The sequence below is a fragment of the Triticum dicoccoides genome, chromosome 4A, assembly GCF_002162155.2.
Source record: "Triticum dicoccoides isolate Atlit2015 ecotype Zavitan chromosome 4A, WEW_v2.0, whole genome shotgun sequence".
In the NCBI taxonomy this organism is placed as follows: domain Eukaryota; kingdom Viridiplantae; phylum Streptophyta; class Magnoliopsida; order Poales; family Poaceae; genus Triticum; species Triticum dicoccoides.
The window spans coordinates 14,972,650-14,992,819 of record NC_041386.1 but is presented as its reverse complement, the minus strand read 5'-3'; positions in this window follow the sequence as shown (position 1 = coordinate 14,992,819).

Here is a 20,170-nt window from a genome sequence, read left to right as displayed (position 1 = left end):
CCCCTCCTTGTTGGACTAGGAAAGGGGGGAACCTACTCCTAGTAGGAGTAGGATTCCCCCCCCCTTGGGGCGCGCCCCTTGAGGCCGGACAGCCCCCTCCTCCCCTCCTTTATATACGGGGGACGCGGGCACCCCATACACACACAAGTTGATTTCTTAGCTGTGTGCGGTGCCCCCTGATAAACCACAAGTATATGGGATCGCAACAATTTTTTAGGGTAGAGTATTCAACCCAAATTTATTGATTCGACACAAGGGGAGCCAAAGAATATTCTCAAGTATTAGCAGCTGAGTTGTCAATTCAACCACACCTGGAAACTTAATATCTGCAACAAAGTGTTTAGTAGCAAAGTAATATGATAGTAGTGGTAACGGTAGCAAAAGTAATATTTTTGGGTTTTTAAGTGATTGTAACAATAGCAACGGAAAAGTAAATAAGAAAAGAACAATATATGGAAAGCTCGTAGGCATTGGATCGGTGATGGAGAATTATGCCGGATGCGGTTCATCATATAACAGTAATAACCTAGGGTGACACAGAACTAGCTCCAGTTCATCAATGTAATGTAGGCATGTATTCCGAATATAGTCATACGTGCTTATGGAAAGAACTTGCATGACATCTTTTGTCCTACACTCTCGTGGCAGCGGGGTCCTATTGGAAACTAAGTGATATTAATGCCTCCTTTTAATAGAGTACCGGACCAAAGCATTAACACATAGTGAATACATGAACTCCTCAAACTACGGTCATCATCGGGAGTGGTCCCGACTATTGTCACTTCGGGGTTGCCGGATCATAACACATAGTAGGTGACTATAGACTTGCAAAATAGGATCAAGAACTCTCATATATTGATGAAAACATAATAGGTTCAGATCTGAAATCATGGCACTCGGGCCCTAGTGATAAGCATTAAGCATAGCAAAGTCATAGCAACATCAATCTCAGAACATAGTGGATACTAGAGATCAAACCCTAACAAAACTAACTTGATTACATGATAAATCTCATCCAACCCATCACCGTCCAGCAAGCCTATGATGGAATTACTCACGCACGGCGGTGAGCATCATGAAATTGGTGATGGAGGAAGGTTGATGATGACGATGGTGACGGATTCCCCTCTCCGGAGCCCCGAACGGACTCCAGATCAGCCCTCCCGAGAGAGTTTAGGGCTTGGCGGTGGCTCCGTATCGTAAAACGTGATGAATCCTTCTCTCTGGTTTTTTCTCCCCGAAAGTGAATATATGGAGTCAGGGTTGAGGTCAGTGGAGCAGCAGGGGGGCCATGAGGCAGGGGGCGCGCCCAGGGGGTAGGGCGCGCCCCCACCCTCGTGGACAGGTGGAGGCCCCCTGACGTGGATTCTTCTTCCAGTATTTTTTATATATTCCAAAATAATTCTCCATTGGTTTTCAGGTCATTCCGAGAACTTCTATTTTTGCACAAATTAACATAACACCATGGCAATTTTGTTGAAAACGGCGTCAATCCGGGTTAGTTCCATTCAAATCATGCAAGTTAGAGTCCAAAACAAGGGCAAAAGTGTTTGGAAAAGTAGATACGACGGAGAGGTATCAACTCCCCCCAAGCTTAAACCTTTGGTTGTACTCAAGCAATTCAGTTGACAAACTGAAAGCGATAAAGAAAACTTGTACAAACTCTGTTTGCTCCTGTTGTTGTAAATATGTAAAGCTAGCATTCAAGTTTTCAGCAAAGATTATAAACTAACCATATTCACAATAACATATAGGTCTCATGTTTACTCATATCAATGGCATAATCAACTAGCAAGCAATAATAATAAATCTCGGATGACAACACTTTCTCAAAACAATCATGATATGACATGATAGGATGGTATCTCGCTAGCCCTTTCTGAGACCGCAATACATAAATGCAGAGCACCTTTAAAGATCAAGGACTGACTAGACATTGTAATTCATGGTAAAAGAGATCCAGTCAAGTCATACTCAATGTAAACTAACAGTAATGAATGCAAATGACAGCGGTGCTCTCCAACTGGTGTTTTTTAATAAGAGGATGATGACTCAACATAAAAGTAAATAGATAGGCCCTTCGCTGAGGGAAGCAGGGATTTGTAGAGGTGCCAGAGCTCGGTTTTGAAACAGAGATGAATAATATTTTGAGCGGCATACGTTCATTGTCAACATAACAACCAAGAGATGGCGATATCTTCCATGCTACACACATTATATGCGATTCCTAAACTGAATGGTAAAGTTTATACTCCCCCTCCACCAATAAGCATCAATCCATGGCTTGCTCGGAACAACGAGTGCCTCGAACTAACAATAGTCCCGGGGGAGTTTTCTTTGCAATTATTTTGATTTGATTTGCATAAAGCATGGGACTGGGCATCCCGGTGACCAGCCATTTTCTCGTGAGTGAGGAGCGGAGTCCACTCCTCTTGAGAATAAGTCGCCTAACATGGAAGATACAGACAGCCCTAGTTTATACATGAGCTATTCGAGCATACAGAACAGAATGTTTATTTGAAGGTTTAGAGTTTGGCACATACAAATTTACTTGGAACGGCAGGTAGATACCGTATATAGGTAGGTATGTTGGACTCATATGGAACAACTTTGGGGTTTATGGAGTTGGATGCACAAGCAGTATTCCCGCTTATTACAAGTGAAGGCTAGAAAAAGATTGGGAAGCAACCAGCTAGAGAGCGACAACAGTCATGAACATGCATTAAAATTAATCAACACCAAATGCAAGCATGAGTAGGATATAATGCACCATGAACATCAATATCGTAGAGGCTATGTTGATTTTGTTTCAACTACATGCATGAACATGTGCCAAGTCAAGCTACTCGAATCGTTCAAAAGAGGATACCACCCTATCGTACCACATCACAACCATTTTAATAGCATGTTGGCACGCAAGGTAAACCATTATAAGCTCCTAGCTAATTAAGCATGGCATAAGCAACTATAATCTCTAATTGTCATTGCAAACATGTTTATTCATAATAGGCTGAATCGGGAACGATGAACTAATCATATTTACAAAAACAAGAGAGGTCGAGTTCATACATGCTTTTCTTATCTCAACAAGTTCATCATATAATCATCATTATTGCCTTTCACTTGCACGACCAAATAGTGTGGATAATAATAATAGTGCACATGCATTGGACTAAGCTAGAATCTGCAAGCATTCAATTCAAAAGAGAAGACAAGGTAATATGGGCTCTTTGTCAGATCAACAATAATGCATATAAGAGCCACTTTAACATTTTAATTATGGTCTTCTCCTCTTGACCCCCGGAGAACAAGAAAATAAATAAAACTATTTACACAGGAAAGCTCCCAACAAGCAAAAGAAGAACGGGAAATCTTTTTGGGTTTTCTTTTTAGTTACTATTACAAGCATGGAAACTAAACTAATTAAAAAGCTACAACTAATATATTTTTTGTTTGTTTTTTCTTGAGGTTTATCAAACACACAAGAAGAAAGCGTAAAAAGGGAAAATAAACTAGCATGGATGATACAGTGAAAAAGTATGAGCACCGACAACTATCATGAGTGTGTGAACATAAATGTAATGTCGGTGAGAAATACGTACTCCCCCAAGCTTAGGCTTTTGGCCTAGGTTGGTTTATGGCCATAGCTGGCCTGGCGGATATCCAAAGTTGTAGCTGGGGTAGTACTGAGATGCAGCGGCAATTGCCTGATGAGTTGTGCTACCTCTTGAGCACTTGCGCTGGTTTTCCCGTGAAGAGGAAAGGGTGGTGCAGCAAAGTAGCGTAAGTATTCCCCTTAGTTTTAGAGAACCAAGGTATCAATCCAGTAGGAGGCTACGCGTGAGTCCCTCGCACATACACAAAACAAATAAATCCTCGCAACCAACGCGATAAGGGGTTGTCAATCCCTACACGGTTACTTACAAGTAGACCGACTCCTGCCTGCATCTACTACTATTACTCCACACATCGACCGCTATCTAGCATGCATCTAGAGTATTAAGCTCAAGAGAATAGAGTAACACTTTAAGCAAGATGACATGATGTACAGGGATAGTTTCATGCAATATGATGAAAACCCCATCTTTTTATCCTCGATGGCAACAATACAATACGTGCCTTGCTGCCCCTACTGTCACTGGGAAAGGACACCACAAGATTGAACCCAAAGCTAAGCACTTCTCCCATCGCAAGGAAGATCAATCTAGTAGGCCAGACCAAACTGATAATTCGAAGAGACTTTCAAAGATAACCAATCATACATAAAAGAATTCAGAGAAGATTCAAATGTTCATAGATAAACTTGATCATAAACCCACAATTCATCAGTCTCAACAAACACACCGCAAAAGAAGATTACATGGAATAGATCTCCATAAGAGAGGGGGAGAACTTTGTATTGAGATCCAAAAAGAGAGAAGAAGCCATCTAGCTAATAACTATGGACCCGAAGGTATGAGGTAAACTACTCACACTTCATAAGAGAGGCTATGGTGTTGATGTAGAAGCCCTCCGTGATCGATGCCCCCTCCGGCGGAGCTCCGGAACAGGCCCCAAGATGGGATCTCGTGGATACAGAAAGTTACGGCGGTGGAATTAGGGTTTTGGCTCCGTATCTGATTGTTTGGGGTACGTAGGTATATATAGGAGGAAGAAGTACGTCAGTGGAGCAACATGGGGCCCACGAGGGTGGAGGGCGCGCATGGGGAGGTAGGCGCGCCCCCCTACCTCGTGGCCTCCCTGTTGGTTGCTTGACGTAGGGTCCAAGTCTCCTGGATCTTGTTCGTTCCAAAAATCATGTTCCCGAAGGTTTCATTCCGTTTGGACTCCGTTTGATATTCCTTTTCTTAGAAACCCTAAAATAGGCAAAAAAAAAACAAAAATTCTGGGCTGGGCCTCCGGTTAATAGGTTAGTCCCAAAAATAATATAAAAGTGGGTAATAAAGCCCAATAATGTCCAAAACAGAAGATAATATAGCATGGAGCAATCAAAAAATTTAGATACGTTGGAGACGTATCAAGCATCCCCAAGCTTAATTCATACTCGTCCTTGACTAGGTAAATGATAAAAACAGAATTTTTGATGTGGAATGCTACTTGGCATAATTTCAATGTAATTCTTCTTAATTGTGGTATGAATATTCAGATCTGAAAGACTCAAGACAAAATTTTAATATTGACATAGAAATAATAATACTTCAAGCATACTAACTAAGCAATTATGTCTCTTCAAAATAACATGGCCAAAGAAAGTTATCCCTAAAAAATCATATAGTCTGGCTATGCTCTATCTTCACCACACAAAGTATTTAAATCATGCACAACCCCAATGGCAAGCCAAGCAATTGTTTCATACTTTTGACATTCTCAAGCTTTTTCAATCTTCACGCAATACATGAGCGTGAGCCATGGATATAGCACTATAGGTGGTATAGAATGGTGGTTGTGGAGGAGACGAAAAGGGAGAAGATAGTCTCACATCAACTAGTCATATCAATGGGTTATGGAGATGCCCATCAATAGATATTAATGTGAGTGAGTAGGGATTGCCATGCAACGGATGCACTAGAGGTATAAGTATATGAAAGCTCAAAAAGAAACTAAGTGGGTGTGCATCCAACTTGCTTGCTCACGAAGACCTAGGGCATTTTGAGGAAGCCCATCATTGGAATATACAAGCCAAGTTCTATAATGAAAAATTCCCACTAGTATATGAAAGTGATAACAAAGGAGACTCTCTATCATGAAGATCATGGTGCTACTTTGAAGCACAAGTGTGGTAAAAGGATAGTAGCATTGTCCCATCTCTCTTTTTCTCTCATTTTTTTATTTGGGACTTTTCTCTTTTTTTATGGCCTCTTTTTATTTTATTTTATTTTTCATCCGGAGTCTCATCCCGACTTGTGGGGGAATCATAGTCTCCATCATCCTTTCCTCACTTGGGATAATGCTCTAATAATGATGATCATCACACTTTTATTTTCTTACAACTCAAGAATTACAACTCGATACTTAGAACAAAATATGACTCTATGTGAATGCCTCCGGCGGTGTACCGGGATATGCAATGACTCATGAGTGACATGTATGAAGGAATTATGAATGGTGGCTTTTCCACAAATACAAAGTCAACTACATGATCATGCAAAGCAATATGAAAATGATGGAGCGTGTCATAGTAAACATAACGGTGGAAAGTTGCATAGCAATATATCTCGGAATGGCTATGGAAAAGCCATGATAGGTACGTATGGTGGCTGTTTTGTGGAAGCTATATGGTGGGTTTATGATACCGGCGAAAGGTGCGCGGTATTAGAGAGGCTAGCAATGGTGGCAGGGTGAGAGTGCGTATGATCCATGGACTCAACATTAGTCATAAAGAACTCATATACTTATTGCAAAAATCTACAAGTTATCAAAGCAAAGTATTGCGCGCATGCTCCTAGTGGGATAGTGTCGGTGTCAAAACCAGCGGATCTCAGGTAGGGGGTCCCGAACTATGCTTCTAAGGCAGATGGTAACAGGAGGCAGGGGACACGATGTTTACCCAGGTTCGGACCCTCTTGATGGAGGTAATACCCTACGTCCTGCTTGATTGTTCTTGATAATATGAGTAGTACAAGAGTTGATCTACCAGGAGATCGAAGAGGCTAAACCCTAAAAGCTAGCCTATGGTATGATTGTTGTTGTTCATCCTACGGACTAAACCCTCCAGTTTATATAGACACCGGAGGGGGCTAGGGTTACACAGAGTCGGTTACAAGGAAGGAGATCTACATATCCTTATTGCCAAGCTTGCCTTCCACGCCAAGGAGAGTCCTGTCCAGACATGGGACGAAGTCTTCAATCTTGTATCTTCATAGTCCAATAGTCCGGCTGTAACACCCCGGATATGATTTACCCAATATGTACTCCAACTCTTGCCGTTTTCGGTGTTAAGTTATTTTATTTTCTCGGGTTCGGGTTTTTGTCTCCGTGTGTTGTTGTCATTGTCATGCATCTCATATCATGTCATCATGTGCATTGCATTTGCATACGTGTTCATCTCATGCATTCGAGCATTTTCCCCGTTGTCCGTTTTGCATTCCGGCGCTCCGCTCTCCTCCGGTGGTCATTTCTACCTTTCTTTCATGTGTGGGGATTAAACATTTCCGGATTGGACCGAGACTTGCCAAGTGGCCTTGGTTTACTACCGGTAGACCGCCTGTCAAGTTTCGTACCATTTGAACTTCGTTTGATACTCCAACGGTTAACCGAGGGACCGAAAAGGCCTCGTGTGTGTTGCAGCCCAACACCCCTCCATTTTGGTCCAAAATCCACCAAAACCTTCTCCATCATTTAGAGTGTTCGATCACGATCATGTGGCCGAAAACCGCACCTCATTTGGACTCTACTAGCTCCCTCTATGCCTATTTAAAGAACCCCTCTGAAACTCTCCTTCTCCTTCCCCCGAAACCCTAGATCCACCACCTCGCGCCGCGCCGGACACGTCCGGTCCGGCCGGACACGTCCGCCCGATCCGCCACCGCCAATCCCGTGCTGCCACGTGGCGGGAACCGCCCCACATCGCCGCTTCCGCCGTCGGCCCGCCGCGGCCCGCAGCAGGCCCCCGAGGCCCGGCTCCTCCCGCCGCCTTCCTCCGCCTCGCCGCCTCTTCCTCGGCTCCAGCGACCGAGCCGCCTCGCCGGCTAGCAGCGCCCGCCACCGTCGCCATTTCCGGCCGCCACCGGAGCTCCTCAGCCGCGTCGCCCGCGCCGGCCGGAGCCCCACCACCGGCGCCCCTCACCGCCGCCTCGCCTTAGCGCCGCCCCGGCCCCGGATCCGGCGAGATCCAGCCGGCACCCGCTTCCCTGAGCCGCCGCGAGCTCTCTCCAGTCGGATCCGCCGCCGTGCCGACTCCGTGCTACAGTAACCGACGAAGAACCCTAGATCCGGATTCAAAAGTCGGTTGACTTTTCCATTCTCCCCTTAATTTTTTGCTATGTTCATCGCATCGTAACTCCGCATCCGTAGCTCCGTTTTGGGCATATAGCATATCAAAATGTTCGTCTCAGAGATCACATCATTTCATCTCATTGCATCATTTTCATTTGAGTTCATCTTGACGCCCGAAATGCTGTTAGAAGAAGGCTATTTGAGATAATTGTCAGATCTGCTGCTCCAATTAGATATTTGTCATTTTTGCCATGATTATTGTGTGCATGATATGCCCCTGAGCTCTTCATGAGTTTTGTTATATGTTTTGTCATCTATCCAGAGGTGCAATCCATGTATTTTTGTGATGTGTGTGGTGACTAGCACAAGCTTGCAAAGTGGAGCATTCGTTAATGCTGATTTCAGGGACTTAGCATTTCCACTAAGTCCTTGATCTGTTTATCTCACTATGCCATATGTTCATGCTATTTCCTAGTGATCCGTGCCTCTTTTGAGAATGATCAGTAAGGATGTTTTGTTAATCTTGTAGTGCTATATACATCCATATCTTTGTTTGCAATTATGGAGCACCCTAGCTTGAGTCAATCGAGCTCTACTTTTGTCATTTCATGAATCTGGGCAGATTGTCTACTTGTTAGCGATTTTGCCGAGGATGTTGTAATTGATCTGTGCATTCTATGTTATTGTTCTTGTCATGTCTAGCTTGTATTTTGTGTATTCTTGATGGGTGTATTCTTAGATTGTCATGACTTGCTCTATAGTGAGTACATCGAGCTTGTAAACATGCCTACTTGATATCTGCTTCAGCTTGCTCCAGTTTTCACTAAGTCTGTGATCTGATTATGTTTTTGCCATGTTCACATGCTTGCAAATGTATTTTCTGATCCCTTTTGGCTCAAGGTCACTAAGGGACTTTTGTTAAGCTCTTTGAGTATCTCCATGCCATGCTTTACTTTGCCATGTTCAGGACTTGTAGCATATAGTTTTTATGCTCCAAAGAGTGCTATATGATCTGAAATTCCAGACAAGTGTTAATTTCACTAAGTCTGAAATCTGTTTGCCAAATGCATTTTTGCCATGCTTGTTTGAACCTGTTAATGGATGCATTGGTCGTAGCTCGGTGCTAGTATTTTGTTAAGCATCACGAGTGGATCCCTGCCATTTATTTTTATGCCATGTTTGGGTGCTGTAGCATGTTCATCTTGTTGCATTTAGATGGCTACTTGCTGTAGATCGCAGAACGTGGTCATATTTAAATCGCTTGCCATTTCCAAACCGTAACTCCGATTCCGGCGTTCTTTATATCCTGTTCAAGCGATTTCATCTCATCTTTTCAGTGGCACACTTGGATTTCCATGCTGAGGCCAGATTCATGCTTTCCTTGTCAAATCTCGCATATGCATCACATATCGCATCCCGCATAGCATACCATCCTTGCATCATGTTGTTTGAGTTTGCACGTGGTTGATTGTGTCCTTGTTGCTTGTTTGTCTTGTTTGGGTAGAGCCGGGAGATGAGTTTGCTAACGAGGAGCCCATTGAGTTTGCTTTCGAGGATCCAGTCAACTCTGACAACTTTGCAGGCAAGATGATCATACCCTCGAAATCACTACTATCTTTGCTTTGCTAGATGCTCGCTCTTTTGCTATGCCTATGCTACGATGCCTACCACTTGCTTTTCATGCCTCCCAAATTGCCATGTCAAACCTCTAACCCACCATGTCCTAGCAAACCGTTGATTGGCTATGTTACCGCTTTGCTCAGCCCCTCTTATAGTGTTGCTAGTTGCAGGTGCAGATTGGAGACAGTTCCTTGTTGGAACATTATTTACTTGTTGGGATATCATTATATTGCCTTGTTATCTTAATGCATCTATATACTTGGTAAAGGGTGGAAGGCTCGGCCTCTCGCCTAGTGTTTTGTTCCACTCTTGCCGCCCTAGTTTCCATCATATCGGTGTTATGTTCCCGGATTTTGCGTTCCTTACGCGGTTGGGTTATAATGGGAACCCCTTGATAGTTTTCCTTGATTAAAGCTTTTCCAGCAATGACCAACCTTGGTTTTACCATTTGCCACCTAGCCTCTTTTTCCCTTGGGTTTCCGGAGCCCAAGGGTCATCTTATTTTAGGCCCCCCTGGGCCAGTGCTCCTCTGAGTGTTGGTCCAAACTAGAGTCCTGTGCAGCGCCCCCTCGGGGAAACTCAAGGTTTGGTTTTAGTTGTATGAAGAGCTCATCTGAGTGTGCCCTGAGAACGAGATATGTGCAGCTCCTATCGGGATTTGTCGGCACATTCGGGCGGTGTTGCTGGATTTGGTTTAACTTGTCGAAGTGTCTTGTAGAACCGGGATACCGAGTCTGATCGGAATGTCTCGGGAGGAGGTCTATTCCTTCGTTGACCGTGAGAGCTTGTCATGGGGTAAGTTGGGACTCCCCTGCAGGGATTTGAACTTTTGAAAGCCATGCCCGCGGTTATGGGCAAATGGGAATTTGTTAATGTCCGGTTGTAGATAACTTGAACCTTAACTTAATTAAATTGAATCAACAGTGTGAGTTGCCATGATGGTCTCTTCTCGGCGGAGTCCAGAAAGTGAACACGGTGTTGGAGTAATGCTTGCCGCAGGTTGCCTTCTAGTTACTCGTTCGTGCTTTGCCTCCTCTTCTCGCTCTCTTTTGCGAACAGGTTAGCCACCATATATGCTAGTCGCTTGCTGCAGCTCCACATATATTACCTTGCCTTACCTATAAGCTTAAATAGTCTTGATCACGAGGGTGCGAGATTGCTGAGTCCCTGTGGCTCACAGATTACTTCCAAACCAGATGCAGGGCCTGATGATTCCGTTCCAGATGACGCGCTTGAGCTCAAGTGGGAGTTCGACGAGGACTCACGCCGTTACTACGTGTCTTTACCTGATGATCAGTAGTGGTGCCCAGTTGGGGTGATCGGGACCGTGTCACATGTTGGGTTATCTTTTATTTTGGCGCCGTAGTCGGGCCATGAGTGTTTGAATGTTGTAATGCTATTTATGTACTTTGATTGACGTGGCGAGTGTAAGCCAACTATGTATCTCCCCTTTTATTATCTATATTACATGGGATGTTGTGAAGATTGCCTAACTTGCGACATTGCTTTCAATGCGGTTATGCCTCTAAGTCGTGCCTCGACACGTGGGAGCTATAGCCGCATCGAGGGTGTTACACCGGCTGTCCGGATACCCCCTAATCCAGGACTCCCTCAGTAGCCCCTGAACCAGGCTTCAATGACGATGAGTCCGGCGCGCAGATTGTCTTCGGCATTGCAAGGCGGGTTCCTCCTCCGAATACTTCATAGAAGATTTTGAACACGAGGATCGTGTCCGGCTCTGCAAAACAAGTTCCACATACCACCGTAGAGAGAATAATATTTCCATAAATCTAATCTGCTGACGTACCCCGTAGTGTGACATCACACCACAGCCAGGCCTTTATTTGAATCATTTTTCATAACCAATCTCAGCGTGTTTCGCGAGGCGGTTTCCTTGGCACGTCTTGTCGAAGCAGAGATCGTGTACCCTTTATTACGGGATTTTCATCAATACGGACGTGGGTAACCCAACCGTTAAAGGAAATATGCCCTAGAGGCAATAATAAAGTTATTATTTATTTCCTTATATCATGATAAATGTTTATTATTCATGCTAGAATTGTATTAACCGGAAACATCATACATGTGTGAATACATAGACAAACAGAGTGTCACTAGTATGCCTCTACTTGACTAGCTCGTTAATCAAAGATGGTTATGTTTCCTAACCATAAACAAGGAGTTGTTATTTGATTAATGGGATCACATCATTAAGTGAATGATCTGATTGACATGACCCATTCCATTAGCTTAGCACCCGATCGTTTAGTATGTTGCTATTGCTTTCTTCATGACTTATGCATGTTCCTATAACTATGAGATTATGCAACTCCCGTTTACCGGAGGAACACTTTGGGTGCTACGAAACTTCACAACGTAACTGGGTGATTACAAAGGAGTACTACAGGTGTCTCCAAAGGTACATGTTGGGTTGGCGTATTTCGAGATTAGGTTTTGTCACTCCGATTGTCAGAGAGGTATCGCTGGGCCCTCTCGGTAATGCACATCACTTAAGCCTTGCAAGCATTGCAACTAATGAGTTAGTTGCGGGATGATGTATTACAGAACGAGTAAAGAGACTTGCCGGTAACGAGATTGAACTAGGTATTGGAGTACCGACGATCGAATCTCGGGCAAGTAACATACCGATGACAAAGGGAACAGCGTATGTTGTTATGCGGTCTGACCGATAAAGATCTTTGTAGAATATGTAGGAGCCAATATGGGCATCCAGGTCCCGCTATTGGTTATTGACCGGAGACGTGTCTCGGTCATGTCTACATTGTTCTCAAACCCGTAGGGTCCGCACGCTTAAAGTTACGATGACAGTTATATTATGAGCATTTTGATGTACCGAAGTTTGTTCGGAGTCCCGGATGTGATCACGGACATGACGAGGAGTCTTGAAATGGTTGAGACATAAAGATTGATATATTGGAAGCCTATGTTTGGATACCGGAAGTGTTCCAGGTGAAATCGGGATTTTACCGGAGTACCGGGAGGTTACCGGAACCCCCCGGGAGCTAAATGGGCCATGATGGGCCTTAGTGGAAAAGAGAAGAGGCAGCCCTACATGGGCCGCGCGCCCCTCCCCTCCCTTGGTCCGAATAGGACAAGGAGAGGGGGCTGGCCCCTCTCTCTCTTTTCCCCCCTCCGCGAATTCTATTCCAACTAGGATTGGGGAGGGGAATCCTACTCCCAGAGGGAGTAGGACTCTCCTGGCGCGCCCTCCTTGGCCGGCCGCCTCCCCCCCTTTAGTCCTTTATATACGGAGGCAGGGGCACCCCAGAGACACACAAGTTGATCCACGTGATCTATTCCTTAGCCATGTGCGGCACCCCCAGCCACCATAGTCCTCGATAATATTGTAGCGGTGCTTAGACGAAGCCCTGCAGCAGTAGTACGTCAAGATCGTCACCACGCCGTCGTGCTGACGGAACTCATCCCCGACACTTTGCTGGATCGAAGTCCGGGGATCGTCATCGAGCTGAACGTGTGCTAGAACTCGAAGGTGTCGTAGTTTCGGTGCTTGATAGGTCGGATCGTGGAGACGTACGACTACATCAACCAAACGCTTCCGTTGTCGATCTACTAGGTATGTAGATCATACTCCCTCTCTCGTTGCTATGCATCACCATGATCTTTCGTGTGCGTAGGAAAAAATTTGAAATTACTACGAAACCCAACAACCGTGCCTATTGGTAGGACTCCTAGATCTTAGGCAAGTCCCAAACGGCCACGAGGAGGATGCTTGATATTCACCCTCTTTATAAAGGGGACAAGGCCTTTTCCTCTAGATCTTAATCGAATCCGCCTCCCGCCTCGAGTTCCAACACCCAAAGCTCAGGTTTAGGCACTTCGGACCTTCAACTATGTCCGGATCCAACCTTCAAGGTCGGTGGATGCCTTCCTCCATCACGGAGGAGGACATCAAGAAGTTGAGAGAGGCCAGATATTTGACCGCCGAAATTTCGCATCGGCTGCCTGCCCGAGGGCAAGTCGTCCCTACTCCCGAACCCACCGAGAGCGTCGTGTTCATCTCCCACTTCCTCCGAGGACTAGGCCTCGCTCTGGATCCCTTTGTTAGGGGTCTTATGTTCTATTACGGGCTAGATTTTCACGATCTGGCCCCGGATTCCCTTCTTCACATCTCGACATTTATTGTCGTATGTGAGGCCTTCCTCCGCATTACCCCTCACTTCGGCCTATGGCTCAAGACCTTCGATGTGAAGCCGAAGATGATCGACGGGCAGCACGCAGCGTGCGGAGGCGCTTCAATAAGCAAAATTGCTGACGCTCCATGGCCTGAGGGTTACTTCCCAAAGGTGTCCGGATTGTGGCAGTGGGAGTGGTTCTACATCACAGCTCCCCGAAGTGCCAAGTGGGTAGCTGCCCCCACCTTTCTCTCAGGCCCCCCACCACAACTGATGTCATGGATCAACAGGGGGCTGAGCTGGGGTCCAGCCAAGGACGTGCTAATACTGCAAAGCCGTATCCGAGATCTCTTTCAGAGAGATTTTAGTCTAGTTATGGTAGTGCAAGTCATGCTAGTTCGTCAAGTCCAGCCTTGCAAACGTCGGCCCCTTCGCATGTGGGAATTCAACCCGGAACACTACTAGGGAAAACCTTATACACAGAATCTTAGCAGCAGCGCGGTCTAAAAACAGACGCTACTGCTAATTAGCAGCAACGAGCTTTAGAAAAGAGCGCTGCTAATGACTGAGTAGCAGTAGCGCTCTAGGTGTAAAGAGCGCTACTACTATAATTGCCACGGCGTTACCTCCAGGCTAGATATAGTAGTAGCGCCCTTCCTATGGACGCGCTACTGCTAAAGAACTTAGTAGCAGCGGTTTTGCTCAAAACTCGCTGCTGGTAAGTATGACCGCAACTAATTAAGTTTAGTCCCATACTGCTAAGCGAACAAGGTGTTTACCACCTTAAATATGTTGCTGCTCAACCTATCTCGAGCACTTGGTCTTCATTGAACTATATGTGTATGATTTGTGGTTGCAATATGAATCCTCGCATGTACCTATACAGGTACAATGAGGATTCATGTTGACTATTTAGATTATACACAAAAAGATCAATGATGACCAATGTATATTTTTGATGTTTTTACTAAACAAAAGAAATAACTGCTTCCATTAGCAGTAGCAGTTTTTCCCAAAACACGTTGTAGATAAGTTAGCTATAGCGCGTTTTCTATACGTGCACTACTACTAGTTCGAGTTAACCACCCCCCACATCAAAATTTCGCTAAGTCCTCCTTTCCTCCCCCCCACCGGCCTCTTCCCCTACTCCCTGTCGCCGCCGCCCGAGCCCGAGCGCGCCTGAGCCCTCACCGCCGCCGCCGCCGCCCGCCCTCAACCTCACCGCCACCGCTCTCGACCACACTATCACCGCCCTCGACCTCACCGCCGCCGCCGCCCTCGACCGAGCCCGCAGAGCCCGCCGCCCAGGACCGCTGCCCTCCCGATCCCGAGCCTGCCCTCGCCGCCCCTCTGTCGCCGAGCACCTCCCGCCACCATCTCTCCCTCTGTAAGCCCCCCACCCCTCCCCAACCCCCTCTCTCTTTGCTTAGTTAGTAGATGATTTTAGTAGTAGTAGATGTTAATTTAGGGTTCATAGATAATGATTTTTAGAAGTAGTGGATATTAATTACTAGTAGTGATGGTAAACTAGTTGTATAATTAGCAGTAGTACATGTTAACTAGTAGTAGATGTAGTAGTTAGATGTTAATTAGTAGTAGTAGATGTGCTAGTTTCTTTCTATTTATAGTAAGTTTATATTTAGTAAGAACTAGTTGAATTAATAGAACTAGTTTAGTTTTAGTTGAACTAGATAAGTTTTAGTTGAACTAGTATAGTAAGTAAATTAATAACTAGTTGAACTACTTAATTTTAAAAAGAACTAGTTTTTTTCTTTTTATAGTAAGTTTATATTTAGTAAGAACTAGTTGAATTAATAGAACTAGTTGAACATGCCATATTTGGTGTTATTTTTTAGTTTAAGCAATTATTTCATGTTTTGGTTACACCTCCGAGTGGCCTATGTTTTGCTGGAGTGTTGATTAATTTCCGTTTCGGCAAATTTCAGGCGCTCGATATGTCCTTTTTTAGCAAAGGTCATGCCGGATTTTTCCGTGAATTCTGGCATGACTTGTGCTAGAATATGTGGGAAATATCGAGTGGCCTGGATTTTCTTTGAAAAATAATGATCTAATTTAGGTTTTTTAGTACATATATATAATTGTACAAGTTTAATCTTTGAATTATGAACGTAGGAAATGTCGTACTTGGACGACGACAGTCTCCCAGGGGAGTGCAGCTGGTGCCATGATGATCGAGGTATGTGCGACAGGTTCGTTGAGTTGGACGAAGATCGGCGCTTCAGCATTAAGCTCGAGGAGACCTTCGATGTTGAAACGGTACACAACAATGACAAGTGTTTTTTTCGTAATTAAGCATGACTTCAACTATTTCAACGTCTAATTTTTCATCTTTTACAATTCGACTAGCTTATCCCATGCCATGCAAGACACTATGTCTTGGAGAGGATGGGTTTTGAAGACCATGAAAATTTTCAAACAAAGAAAATACACCTAAGGACCCATCATGATATCGATTTTGAAGTAAATCTGTATAATTCTCAGAGCGTAACCCATTTTGGTTGTCAAAATTGGGAAGCACTTTGCAAAATGTATGGTTTTTATGAGGGTATGATTGTCACCATGGATCTTGGTCATCCTGACATCGAGCAAGACAATATGGACATTTGGGTCCTTGTTGATACGCTTCCGATTCTACCGCAATGTGAGTTTCTCAAACATAGTTATTAACTAATTTATATTGTTTATTTCAAAATAGTTGACAGCTTATTTCCATTGACAGCTTATTTTGAATCTTCAAAGAATGTGCAGAAGATGGTAGACAAAACCCACTACATTGATGGCTCCGAATTAACTTATAAGGAGAAAAATCATATGATTGCTTATTGTACTTTTTTGAGAATTACAATACCTATTATCGAACTCCTCCAAATTATGGTGAATACGTGCCACTAGTGCACGTGTTGAACCACGATAACTTCTATGGAGATACCCTGGTAAGATATTTTACTATTACGACATCCGTGCATCCTTTGCATACTTCTAAAACTAGTACATCATTGCTAACTACGAAGTTATTACTATGTTTTTCAACAGAAAATCCCGATGGATTGTGTGCCTCATCTGATGTATTACAATGGTCGCCTTGAAGTTCTGAATCTACAGCCAGGTCATCCTACGGATCTCACCTGTGCATATCGAATTTCTGAAACCGGTGAACACATGCTAATCAAAGAGTGGAAAAAATGTTTGGACATTCGTAAGGAGGTTCTTGGAAGCAACATTAAGCGAAAGGCAAGAATTGGAGACAGGATGATTTGCATTCTCCATAATGGAGAGCGAGGGGCTATCTTGTTTTTTGCTATTTTACCTTAGAGAATATAGTAGGTCCTAAGAGAATGTAGTAGGTCCTATGAGGTACAATATGTTTATTATGTGATACAATGTGTTAGAGTTGATGATGTCAGGAGTACTTGTGATTACGACTAGTGACCAATGATATGATGATGATGATGATGATGATAAGTTGTTAATGATATGATGATGATGATGATATTTATTATATCATTGGGTGAAAGAACCGCAGATTAGTTTCAAGTGGATGTCTGTCCACTTGAAACTAGTCCACACGGTTCTTTCACCCCGTGATGTAATAACTCATGATGATGTAAAAACAATTTGTAAATTCCTGTTGTATAAAAATTTGTGTAAAGGTGTACGAATACAACATGAAATAAAAAAGAAATAAAATACGAAATAATAGTAGCAGCGCGGGCAGAGAGAAGCGCTCCTACTAATTACCAGCAGCACTCCTCCTGGAACTCACTGCTACTAAGTTGATTTAGCCGTAGCATGGGTGGAGGCACGCTACTGCTATTCGTTAGCTATAGTGCCTTATCAGTAGCGCACCACCCCGCGCTACTGATAGGTCTAAAACCCGCGCTGCTACTAGCCTTTTCCCTAGTAGTGGAAGGACCATGAGCTATTCAACATTTCCTCGGCATGATGCACGAAGAGATGTACAAATTGTTCTTCGGACCACAAATAATGTGTCCGGACATCACTGAGGATGCAGGTCTGAGCTGCAATCGCCCGGATACCCAAGTAAGTAGCCCCGCATCCGAACACACTGTCTGTTTATTTATCACAACATTGCCCTAAAAAAGCCGCTCTTTGACCCAGGATTGGATAGCGAAGGCAAAGTTGATCAGGTGTTCGGCCCCCCTCCCTGAGACCTCACCAAATCTCGTGCTAACCAGGATGCTGGAGATCACACCTTATCAAGCGCCCTCAGGAGAAGATAAAGGGGGGAACAAGGAGGCTAGCGCCTCCGCAAAGGAGGTTAGCCGGGGGGAGGAACTGAAACTTCCTCTCCCCAGGGACGGAAGAGAACCGCCTCTGAGGACCCGAAGACAACGGTCTCCGAACGGGGGAAGAAATCTCTGTCAGAGGGTCCTGCCCTGAGGGATACCCTGGCCGCACTATGCCCTCAAGGGCATCAGCCCTCCACCGAGCTGTAAGTAAAAGGGTAAATGAAAATATCTCGCTTTACCTCTGAGGAAAATAACCGAGGTATTTATCTTGCAGTTCGGATCTTAGCCCTTCTCAGCAGAGCTCGTCTTCAGGGGATCTTCTTCTAGAGATGATGGAGAGCGAAATGCCTCCCCCTGCCACACCGCCTCACGAGGTGGGCAAACCCGAGGTGTCATCGCGGAGGGTTTCTCCTGATCCGGCAAGGCCAGAAGGTAATCCTATGGCCACCCGAAGTCCTCAGTATCCGGCTATCGAAGAGAGCAATTGAAAGAGTTGGCACCGTCTGGTGTGTATTCGGACGTACTGAGGGATTTGCTGGAGCAAGCGGCTATCTCAGAAGAGCACCGCACGTTGATGGGTACGGTGATTGAAAGGATTTCATCCGCCGAAAGCGGGTTGTATGAAGCCTTTATGAGTCTACTGACGGGTTTTGAGGTACGTGAAATGATGTACATTTTTGACAGTACCGCACATTTTTAGATGTGCCCTGTGTAGATAGTAGCCCCTGAGACTCTGGTTGTCATCGAAAACGGCGGCAAACAGAGGATCATAGTCCCAAGTAATAATCAGACCGACTTTATGCGCAGGTGGTTGAAGCTCCGGTGGCTAGCCGGACTGATGGGTTTGCCGAACTAAGGCGGTAGCTAGATGCGGCAGATGCCGACATCGTGCTTGTCAACAAGCGGCTTGACGAGGCACAGGGTCAGTGATTTTTCAGGTGATTGTCACATAATAAGAGCAGCATGATGCTAGTATCTTTAATATGTTGTGACTGCAGATGGAGCTGCCACCGTGGAGACCCTTTGGGCGGAGCTTGCCTGAGCCAAGGAGCAAGAAAGGAGTAGCACTGCGGCCGCTTTGAAGGCGGCCGAAGAGTTAAGGGCTGAACAGGCCGTGCATTGCGAGAGCAAAGAAAAAATAGCCAAGATGGTTGTAGAGTTAAAAGATGCTGCTGACCGTTACCAGCTTCTTGAAGAAGAAAACAGGGCGAAGGCGACGGACCTGGAAAAGGCCAGGGTGGCTGCCAAGGAAGCCCGCTCCAAAATTAGAGCGACGAAGGAGGAGCTGCATCAAGCTGCGGATATTGTATCTGGGAAGCCCTTCTTGTTGCGAACTAAGTTCGGGGATCCGAAGTATGCACCTCTGGACCGGCTATGGAGTTCTGCGGATGCCTACGTGGATTTGGCTGCAAGTGCTGCTGATGCGGCCGAGTTCTTCAAGGATCGGAAAGATCACGAAGTGGAAAAACTGTTTTGGTCACAGTTTCATGCTCCAGCCCGTCCGCTGCTGTTGAATGAGCAAATGGGCGAGTGGGCTGAGCTCCATAGGTTATCCAGACTTTCCATGAGGTATGTTGTGGATCATCTGTGGCCGAGAGGGCCAAGGCCGAATAGCTACTCTAGATTAGTGCAACAATTCCTTAGTGCTATGCCACACATCGATGCTATAAAGAGGTCGGTGTGCATAGAAGGCTCGCGGATGGCCCATGCCCGTGTCAAAACATACTGGGCGGAGATGGATGCCACCACTATTGCGGCACAGGGTTCGGCCATAGGCCGAGTGGCTGCCGAGCACTACTTTGAAGAAGTTCTTGAAGGCACTCGTTCGATAGAGGCTCAGTGCTCGAAGAATATTATGTTTGAGTGACATGTATTCGCATTGTAAAAACAATGTTTTATTGAGTTTATCAAGGATGTATTTATACTTTTGCCCGAAAGTACTATAATGCCTCCTGTGCGGCCGTTTATGTATATATGTATATAACCTGAAAGATGGCAGTCGTCGGCTTCAGCCCCCACGCATATAATGCGGGGGTGTTCACAGAAGACGCATGTTCACACTTGATCCAACGTCTTGGTCCATTAAGGAGGTGATAGCGCAGCGAACTAGGCAATCGGACTATAATGCTTTAACACTTTCAGTTAGCCAGAGGAGTTTGACAGTGGGGCTACTATATAGCCCCTGGTGGC